This window comes from Aegilops tauschii, unplaced genomic scaffold (genome assembly GCF_002575655.3).
Source record: "Aegilops tauschii subsp. strangulata cultivar AL8/78 unplaced genomic scaffold, Aet v6.0 ptg000749l_obj, whole genome shotgun sequence".
In the NCBI taxonomy this organism is placed as follows: Eukaryota; Viridiplantae; Streptophyta; class Magnoliopsida; order Poales; family Poaceae; genus Aegilops; species Aegilops tauschii.
Window position 1 is genome coordinate 8214 of NW_027332978.1, and position 10619 is coordinate 18832.

Consider the following 10619-nt stretch of genomic DNA (forward strand, 5'->3'; position numbering starts at 1 on the left):
CAACGTTCTTGGGGAGCCTGTTGACAATTTGGGTCCTGTAGATAGTAGTGCAACGTTCCCTATTCATAGATCTGCGCCTGCCTTTATCGAGTTAGATACGAAATTATCCATCTTTTGAAACAGGTATTAAGGTCGTCGATCTTTTAGCTCCTTATCGACGTGGAGGAAAAATAGGACTATTTGGGGGGGCTGGAGTAGGTAAAACAGTACTGATCATGGAATTAATCAATAACATTGCTAAAGCTCATGGGGGCGTATCCGTATTCGGTGGAGTAGGGGAACGGACTCGTGAAGGAAATGATCTTTATATGGAAATGAAGGAATCCGGAGTAATTAATGAAAAAAATATTGAGGAATCAAAGGTAGCTCTAGTCTATGGCCAAATGAATGAACCACCGGGAGCTCGTATGAGAGTTGGTTTAACTGCCCTAACTATGGCGGAATATTTCCGAGATGTTAATAAGCAAGACGTGCTTTTATTTATCGATAATATCTTTCGTTTTGTTCAAGCAGGATCAGAGGTATCCGCTTTATTAGGGAGAATGCCCTCCGCAGTGGGTTATCAACCTACTCTTAGTACAGAAATGGGTTCTTTGCAAGAAAGAATTGCTTCTACTAAAAAGGGATCTATAACTTCGATTCAAGCAGTTTATGTACCTGCAGACGATTTGACCGACCCTGCCCCTGCCACAACATTTGCACATTTGGATGCTACTACCGTACTTTCCAGAGGATTAGCTTCCAAGGTATTTATCCAGCAGTAGATCCTTTAGATTCAACCTCGACTATGTTACAGCCTCGGATCGTTGGCAACGAACATTATGAAACTGCGCAAAGAGTTAAGGAAACTTTACAACGTTACAAAGAACTTCAGGACATTATCGCAATTCTTGGCTTGGATGAATTATCGGAAGAGGATCGTTTAACTGTAGCAAGAGCAAGAAAAATTGAGCGTTTCTTATCACAACCGTTCTTTGTGGCAGAAGTTTTTACTGGTTCTCCAGGAAAGTATGTTGCTCTTGCGGAAACTATTAGGGGATTTCAACTAATCCTTTCCGGAGAATTAGACGGCCTACCTGAACAGGCTTTTTATTTGGTGGGTAACATCGATGAAGCTAGCACGAAAGCTATAACCTTAGAAGAGGAGAACAAATCGAAGAAATGAAATTAAATCTTTATGTACTGACTCCTAAGCGAATTATTTGGGATTGTGAAGTGAAAGAAATCATTTTATCCACTAATAGTGGCCAAATTGGCGTATTACCAAACCACGCCCCCATTAACACAGCAGTAGATATGGGTCCTTTGAGAATACGCCTCCTCAACGACCAATGGTTAACAGCGGTTCTGTGGAGCGGTTTTGCGAGAATAGTTAATAATGAGATCATCATTTTAGGAAATGATGCGGAACTGGGTAGTGATATTGATCCGGAAGAAGCTCAAAAGGCACTTGAAATAGCCGAAGCTAACTTGAGTAAAGCTGAGGGTACGAAAGATTTGGTTGAAGCGAAGCTCGCTCTCAGACGAGCTAGGATACGAATCGAGGCTGTCAATTGGATTCCCCCATCCAATTGAAGACAATCCAGTGGTTTATAGTTGATACAAAGAAAAAGGGAAGAGGGGTAGAAAAAGTTATTAGATAGTGAAGCGAAGTAAGTCCAATGCTATCTAGTAATTTTTCTACCTACTTACCTACTATTGGATTTGAACCAATGACTCCCGCCGTATGAAAGCAATACTCTAACCACTGAGTTAAGTAGGCAATTTATCACCACAAAGGAAGACCCATTACTTCGATCGATTATATATTGAATCCCTTTTCTAAGCAATACCGCTCTGTTATTGGTCTGTTATATACTAAATACTAAACTAAATACTAAACAGATACAGATCAAAGGGGTATCCTCTGGCATTAGAAAATATTCATCTTGACAAGAAATTATCTATATGTTAAGATATCTGTGATAAGGGCTATAGCTCAGTTCGGTAGAGCAACTCGTTTACACGTGCGCCAATGCTTTTCAAAGGAGCTTATTATGCAATGAACATAATCGATCTTATTGCAAAATCAATGTCTTACTTCATAGATTCGAGAGAATAGGAGAACAGTAGCCTGACAAACAGTCGGTTCAGTCCGATTCAGGTGCCAATTCAGGTGCCTAATCAAATAGAACCCTTATGGATTTGCTAGTTGATAAGGTAAATATCCAGCCCACTAAATGGCTAGGCGTAATGAGGATAAGGGCCTCCAAAAAACTTCTTTTCGTTCTATGAACTTTAAGGTGTATGAAGTCTCATAGTTAACTCTTGCAGTGGAACGATAGAGACTCCATTTCACTTAGGTTGATTTAATTTAGACCGGAGGCAGACCTAAGTCAAGGTAATCCTCCTTTGAAACACTTTGGTATTGCTCCTAGATAGATCATAATACAAAAAATCAATCAGAGCACAGGGAGCCATCTCATTATCTTTCCGTAAAGAAAAACTATGGTGGACTAACTGATCTTTAAATCAGTTTATGAAAGAGCCCAATGCAAAAAAATGCATGTTGGGTCTTTGAAACAGTTCAAATCATTTCGATAATAATCCGTTTGATCTGTTTTACCGAGAAGGTCTACGGTTCGAATCCGTATAGCCCTAATATGCCCTTTTTTAGATTTTAGGATCTCTATCCTATGTTTTCTTTAGTTTAGTATAGTTTTCATTTTCTCATTAGTATTTGTTTATAGACTGGATAGGCGCCTGCGACATAGAATAGAGATAAAAGCATTACCAAAGGCTCATTCATCGAAAATCAAAATCATACAGACAGGAAAAGAAAAACGAATTTCTATCAAATCAATAGAAGAAAGGATCCTTTCCCTGATTTGAATCCCGTCCTCCTTCAAATAGGATATCTCTAGACTTCCCTATAATAACTGCAATGATTTTATCCATTTTGCGAATTCCTACTTTGTTTTAAGTATATTTATTACTTTGTTTATAGATACATTATGTAAATTGATCAACTTTAAATAGAAAAAATAAAGTAAAGAGTAAATAAGAAAACAGAATATTCTGTCTCATAGTTCTGAAATAGAGTTCTTTATTTTTATTTTATAGTATTACTTCTCATTAATTATACTGCATAGATTAGTCCTACTATCTTAATTAGGTTCTAATTTAGTAGTATTCTCATTTTTATTTAATAGTCTCTTATTATTTTATTATTAAATATTAAATAAAGGATAGAGCTATTCTTTTTTCTAGAGATTCTAGAGAAAGCGAGACAAAGTGAAACGAGAAAGTTTTCTTTATATAAGAATTAGATCTACATACACCATATCTAAATAGAATGGAAATCCAAAAGAAAGGGAGTTGGGATTCCATTGGATGAATCTTTAAAGAAGATGCAGCACAGAGGAAACAAAGGCTAAACTAAGCGCTTTTGTTTGAACAAAAAAGATTCTTGTTTCACCGAGGAAAAGAGAGAAGTTCTGGATAAATTGACAATGCTGAATTGAATTGACTAATTTAAGTTCCGCCTATTCCACATTAATGGGAGTACATTATGTTTCTGCTTCACGAATATGATATTTTTTGGACATTTCTAATAATAGCAAGCCTTATTCCTATTTTGGCATTTTCGATTTCAGGACTTTTAGCCCCGGTTAGTGAAGGACCAGAGAAGCTTTCTAGTTATGAATCGGGTATAGAACCCATGGGAGGGGCTTGGGTACAATTCCGAATACGCTATTATATGTTTGCGCTCGTTTTTGTTGTTTTTGATGTGGAAACCGTCTTTCTATACCCTTGGGCAATGAGTTTCGACGTATTGGGTGTATCCGTTTTTATCGAAGCTTTGATTTTCGTGCTTATCTTAGTTGTTGGTTTAGTTTATGCATGGCGAAAAGGAGCCTTGGAATGGTCTTAACTGAATATTTAGACAAAAAAAAAGAAGGAAAAGATTCTATTGAGACAGTTATGAATTTGATTGAGTTTCCCTTACTTGACCAAACAAGTTCCAATTCTGTTATTTCAACTACACCAAATGATCTTTCGAATTGGTCAAGACTCTCCAGTTTATGGCCCCTTCTATACGGTACCAGTTGTTGTTTCATTGAATTTGCTTCATTAATAGGCTCACGATTCGACTTTGATCGTTATGGCTAGGCAAGCAGACCTAATTTTAACAGCCGGTACGGTAACAATGAAAATGGCTCCCTCTTTAGTGAGATTATACGAGCAAATGCCTGAACCAAAATACGTCATTGCTATGGGAGCCTGTACTATTACAGGGGGAATGTTCAGTACGGATTCCTATAGTACTGTTCGGGGAGTTGATAAGTTAATTCCTGTGGATGTCTACTTGCCGGGCTGCCCACCTAAACCGGAGGCAGTTATAGATGCCCTAACAAAACTTCGTAAGAAGATATCGCGAGAAATAGTTGAGGATCGAACTCTATCTCAAAATAAAAATAGATGTTTTACTACCAGTCACAAGCTTTATGTTAGGCGCAGTACTCATACAGGAACTTATGAGCAAGAATTGCTCTATCAATCACCATCTACATTAGATATATCTTCTGAAACTTTTTTCAAATCCAAAAGTTCAGTACCTTCCTACAAATTAGTGAATTAGGAGAGGGGCTCTTTTGTGTAGAAAAATAAAAAGCAGGGCAATCTTTCAAACTTGCATCCGAAATGTGAAATATTTATACAAAGAGGGAGAGATGAAGACAATGCAGCAGGGTTGGTTATCTAATTGGCTAGTCAAACATGAGGTGGTTCATAGATCTTTGGGCTTTGATCACCGAGGAATAGAGACTTTACAAATAAAAGCAGGGGATTGGGATTCCATTGCTGTCATTTTATATGTATATGGTTACAATTATTTACGCTCCCAATGTGCTTATGATGTAGCACCCGGTGGATCTTTAGCTAGCGTGTATCATCTTACGAGAATACAATATGGTATAGATAATCCAGAAGAAGTCTGCATAAAAGTCTTTGCCCAAAAGGATAATCCTAGAATTCCGTCTGTCTTCTGGATTTGGAGAAGTGCCGATTTTCAAGAACGCGAATCTTATGATATGGTGGGAATCTCTTATGATAATCATCCGCGCCTTAAACGTATCCTAATGCCTGAAAGTTGGATAGGCTGGCCCTTACGTAAGGATTATATAACCCCCAATTTTTATGAAATACAAGATGCTCATTGAATGATAAGAAATTCATGCTCACTTATACAACACAACTCCAGATTTTATTCAAGTCAAGGAATATTTTTAGGTTCTTTTCCTAGATGAAACGGAATACCTATTTATAATTAATTCCTAATTATACAAAAGCATTCCAGATAGACTGAGCAAAAAAAGGGTTTCATTTGGATTCCCCTATTTTGAAAATCGCATATTAATTTCCTTCATATGAACAGAAAAATAGGATGACTCAAAGAAGTTCTCTACCAGGAACTTTGTACCGCGCACATTACTTAGCACAACTAGGAAAATAAGATAAGATAAAGATAAGCAAGACTAAAAAAATATTCGTCGGAATAGCGGAATACAAAATTAAGAAACGCAAAAAAATAAAGGGGAATCTCACCCCCTTCTTTATCATAAAGAAAAGATATATTTTAAAACTTCTTTAAAAAGAAGTGCCTCTATATTTATATTATAGATTTATCCACTTAGATGAATAAATATTATTAATGAATATGTATCACAATCCATCTCGAGGTATTTGGATCAATACCTATTCGGTGGATCTTTTTTTTTTCTCTGCCAGGAACCAGATTTGAACTGGTGACACGAGGATTTTCAGTCCTCTGCTCTACCAACTGAGCTATCCTGACCTTTTCTTGTGCATCATCCTAGTAGAGTATTTGTATCTATGTCAATTAAAAGGACTAAAAATTAATTAAAGTATTTCAAATTTAAAATTTGAAAATGGGGGGGTAGTCCTATGCATTGTGCATGGTTTACTTAAATAAAACTTAAAAATAGAGTGAATAACCAAGATTTCTTGCCGATACTCTAATAAAAAAGAAATCTATTCAATGAATAGGATAAGATCCATTGAGTTCTCTTCGCATTCCTTTGTGAAAGAGTAGAATGAGAAAGCTAATGAATCTTAAACCCATTGCATTGATAAAAAGAAAAAAAAGAGGATAAATAATAATAATATAGTATAGTTAGGGAATAAAAGAGGATTTGGGGATAGAGGGACTTGAACCCTCACAACTTATAAAGTCGACGGATTTTCCTTTTACTAGAAATTTCATTGTTGTCAGTATTGACATGTAGAATGGGACTCTCTCTTTGTCCTCGTCCGATTAATCCACTTTTTTAAAGATCTCGAAAACTTTGAATTTGAATTGAAGAATTTGATTATTCAATATTCGATTGGAGTGGATTCACAATAATGAAAAAAAAAAATTATGATATGAGTTTTTTATTTCATAATCATTATCATTTCTAATTTCATTTTTAAAAAAGATAAAGAACCTATATTATAATTATAATATAATATGAGTTCTGTGATTAATCGTTTGCTATGTCAGTATCTATACGTGTTTATTAAATGTATAAGGTATAAAACCCCTCTTTCTCTAATTTAGAATTAGAAGGAATTCCACTAACAACACAACGTAATTAACTCGATTCGTTAGAACAGCTTCCATTGAGTCTCTGCACCTATCCTTTTCCTTTGTATTCTAGTTCGAGAACCCCTTGTTTTCTCAAAACACGGATTTGGCTCAGGATTGCCCTTTTTTAATTCCAGGGTTTCTCTGAATTTGGAAGTTACCACTTAGCAGGTTTCCATACCAAGGCTCAATACAATCAAGTCCGTAGCGTCTACCGATTTCGCCATATCCCCATTTCCCTCTTCTTTGAGACCAGGATTCCTTGTGTAATTTCATCCATCTCTTAGTTTTTTTTTTGAATCATTGAGTTCATCACTCAACGTAGTCTAGCAGTTCAGTTCGACTCTATTTGAGAGACCTCGCTTGCTTATTGCAATTCAGAATTGAATTGATTCTATCCTTGATGTATTTGCAATTCAATCCGAATCAATATATCCAAAAGTTTTTATCTCCCCCACCTCCCGTCTTACTTTTTTATAGTATTCAAAATTATACTATAACGCTTGATATTTATTCTTTTTTTCTAATCAGAATTAGCAATTTTATTTACTCTGACTCTATGTTCCCCTTAGTGAAATATTAATCCTCAAATTATTAACAAATAATAAAGTCTATAATGATCAAATGAAAATACCAATAAATTCTATAATTTTATTTTTTAATATCCTATAGTTAAGCATATCAAGCTAACTTTATCTTTAAGAAGTTTTAGTATTTTTTTATTTTTATAAGTATAACTTCAAATTTAGAACTAGTTAATAGCTAAGATTAATAACTAATATCTGAGATTTTACGGATTTCCTATACTATACCTATTTCTATTTGTTACACTATTTCCGTTATGTAAGCCCACTTAGCTCAGAGGTTAGAGCATCGCATTTGTAATGCGAGGGTCATCGGTTCAAATCCGATAGTCGGCTTTTTTTTTTTCTCTATCGATGTTCTACGAACAAGAATCTCTTTTTTTCCGAATTAAATGGAGAATCCAGGATCTTTTATGTTTTTTACCTTACAATTTTGCTAGATACAAAACAATAAAATAAATAATATATATACAAAAAATAAAGATTTTGATGAAATTCCATTTTTTTGGGTACTTTAGTTGATTTTACTCTGTTTATCCTGTAGTTTAATTCAGTTTTAATTTCGATGTATTCTGTAATGTAAATACAATGAAATTAATTGTGTAAAATGAAATTTCAATAAAATAAAAAAAGGAGTCTTCATGTCCCGTTATCGAGGACCTCGTTTAAAAAAAATACGCCGTCTGGGAGCTTTACCAGGACTCACTAGAAAAACACCTAAATCCGGAAGTAATCTTAAAAAAAAATTCAATTCTGGGAAAAAGGAGCAATATCGTATTCGTCTTCAAGAAAAACAGAAATTGCGTTTTCATTATGGTCTGACAGAACGACAATTACTTAGATATGTACATATCGCTGGAAAAGCAAAAAGGTCAACAGGCCAGGTTTTACTACAATTACTTGAAATGCGTTTGGATAATATCCTTTTTCGATTGGGTATGGCTTCAACCATTCCTGGGGCCCGCCAATTAGTCAACCATAGACATATTTTAGTTAATGGTCGTATAGTCAATATACCAAGTTTTCGTTGCAAACCCCGAGATATTATTACTACGAAAGATAACCAAAGATCAAAAGGTCTGGTTCAAAATTATATTGCTTCATCGGACCCGGGGAAATTGCCAAAGCATTTGGCGATTGACACGTTGGAATATAAAGGACTAGTAAATAAAATCCTAGATAGGAAGTGGGTCGGTCTCAAAATAAATGAGTTGTTAGTTGTAGAATATTACTCTCGTCAGACTTGAACTTAACGAAAAAAGGAAAGGTTCATAGAATTTTCTTCCCCTTCCCCTTTCCCCGAACTAAATCGCCCTAAGACCATTACCATTAATTTGTATTTTCCCATCAACTAGCTAAAATTGATTAACCCTAGGATTAGGATCCTTTTTTCTTTTTTCCTCTATGTGTATTTTACATACCACAGTAATTTGCTATAGAGAATTTCTAATTTCTATTAAATCAAAATAAGATAATATAAGATATTATTGCTGGAAAAAATTGTTATTTGATTTGATACATTGTGATCCTTAACGTTGATGAATTAAGAAAAACGGAAAGAGAGGGATTCGAACCCTCGGTAAACAAAAGTCTACATAGCAGTTCCAATGCTACGCCTTGAACCGCTCGGCCATCTCTCCTACATAACTTATTATGGAAAATAAACTGAGTGAATAGCGAGTTTTCTTATTCCTGCAGTACAGGTACAACCGCAACCACTCGGGGGTTCCATAGTTCTATTGGAAAAATTCCTTTTGATCTAAGTGGAAGGATACAGGATTTTTTACTAGAAATTGCGCTCGCTATAAAAAAAAAGTTTTAATTTGGGTTTTCCCGCAACTAAAGAAAAAGAAAATGGAAGAATTCTTCTTATTGCATAATAAAATAAAGAAACCTTAGAATTCCGTTTGCATAAGATACGCTACACCATACTATCGAAATCAAAAATAGGGTATGAGACAATTAATAACTTTGAAAACACGAAATAGTTGATAACATAAGTTGTTGTTCAGAAATAGCAAAGTGGAATGAAATCCAGTCTTAGTCAAATATTTCATATCTCTTCGTGTCCAAGCAGAAGGAAAAGGATACAATTTGAGCTGAGCGGAAAATCCATATCTCTATCTCTCTTATCCATTTAAAGCATATGGATTTAGAGTAGAGCATATGGATCAATCTATTTATAATTATAAGAATCGAATGTGTTTGTTTTTATGTTATTTTGTGAAGGAATGAAAACAATTCTATATAGAATGGGTTGGGAATTATGCCTAGATCCCGTGTAAATGGAAATTTCATTGATAAGACCTCCTCAATTGTAGCCAATATTTTATTGCGAATAATTCCGACAACCTCAGGAGAAAAAAAGGCATTTACTTATTATAGAGATGGTGCGATTTGACTCTTTTTTTTTGCTTTTTTTTAGCCCTACCTATACCTCAGTCTTACGAAAAAGAGAGGGGGTTGGCATAGAGAGAACCAAATTTGTAAAGCAAACAAACCCACGCTTCGGGAAGGTGAGGCGAACTAACAATTCCTTCCGTCGTGTATCCTCGATTGATGCGGCTTCAGATACTTCAATTGTAGATTTGAGTATTGAGCGAAAGGTTACACCTACAGGATATGGTATGGTATGGATTACAGGCCAATCCTACTCTATTAGTATCCGTAGGCAGCATAGGGGAGAAAAGCACTACACCTAGAAATAGGAATCAACAAGAGAAAAACTTTGTTAGAAATTACCCCTTTCCTGATCGGTATCAGGGCTGGGAAGAATGGTTGGGATAACAAACAACCATCAGGTTTGTACTTTGGATACCCCTATAACCATCAAAGATCGTTGAAGTAGCTAATTCCTCTAAATAGGAGGCGTTGAGAACAAAGAAATTATTGGAGCTATCGTTTTCCTCTAGCATTAATAGAATTCATTGGTGTTAAGAAAAACCTCTTGTGGGAAGGTTGGCTAGAGATTTCTTGGAAAAATACCAGCCCCTTTCGGTTCATAATGAGACGGGACTAATTCTATTTTGATTCTATAGATTATTTCGCTTAGTACTATTATGTACAGAAGGGAGGAGCCGTATGAGATGAAAACCTCATGTACGGTTTTGGAACGGAGATTTTTTGAATAGAATGAACGACCGTAACGGATGTTGGCTCAATCCGAAGGAAATTATGCGGAAGCTTTGCAAAATTATTATGAAGCTACGCGACTAGAAATCGATCCCTATGATCGAAGTTATATACTCTATAACATAGGCCTTATACACACAAGCAATGGAGAGCATACAAAGGCTTTGGAATATTATTTCCGGGCACTAGAACGAAACCCCTTCTTACCGCAAGCTTTTAATAATATGGCCGTGATCTGTCATTACGTGCGACTATCTCCACTATAGAAAGAAAAA

General features: G+C 35.4%; 3 non-coding genes across 3 annotated transcripts; 1 reads left to right on the forward strand and 2 right to left on the reverse strand.

Annotated features, from left to right (window-relative positions):
- Nucleotides 1-5763: 5763 nt before the first annotated feature.
- Nucleotides 5764-5836, reverse strand: TRNAF-GAA (transfer RNA phenylalanine (anticodon GAA)). Its single transcript has one exon. It is a non-coding gene; the product is annotated as a tRNA-Phe (tRNA).
- Nucleotides 5837-7475: 1639 nt separating this feature from the next.
- TRNAT-UGU (transfer RNA threonine (anticodon UGU)) lies at nucleotides 7476-7548 on the forward strand. Its single transcript has one exon. It is a non-coding gene; the product is annotated as a tRNA-Thr (tRNA).
- A 1217-nt stretch (nucleotides 7549-8765) lies between these two features.
- On the reverse strand, nucleotides 8766-8852 carry TRNAS-GGA (transfer RNA serine (anticodon GGA)). Its single transcript has one exon. It is a non-coding gene; the product is annotated as a tRNA-Ser (tRNA).
- Nucleotides 8853-10619: the final 1767 nt, after the last annotated feature.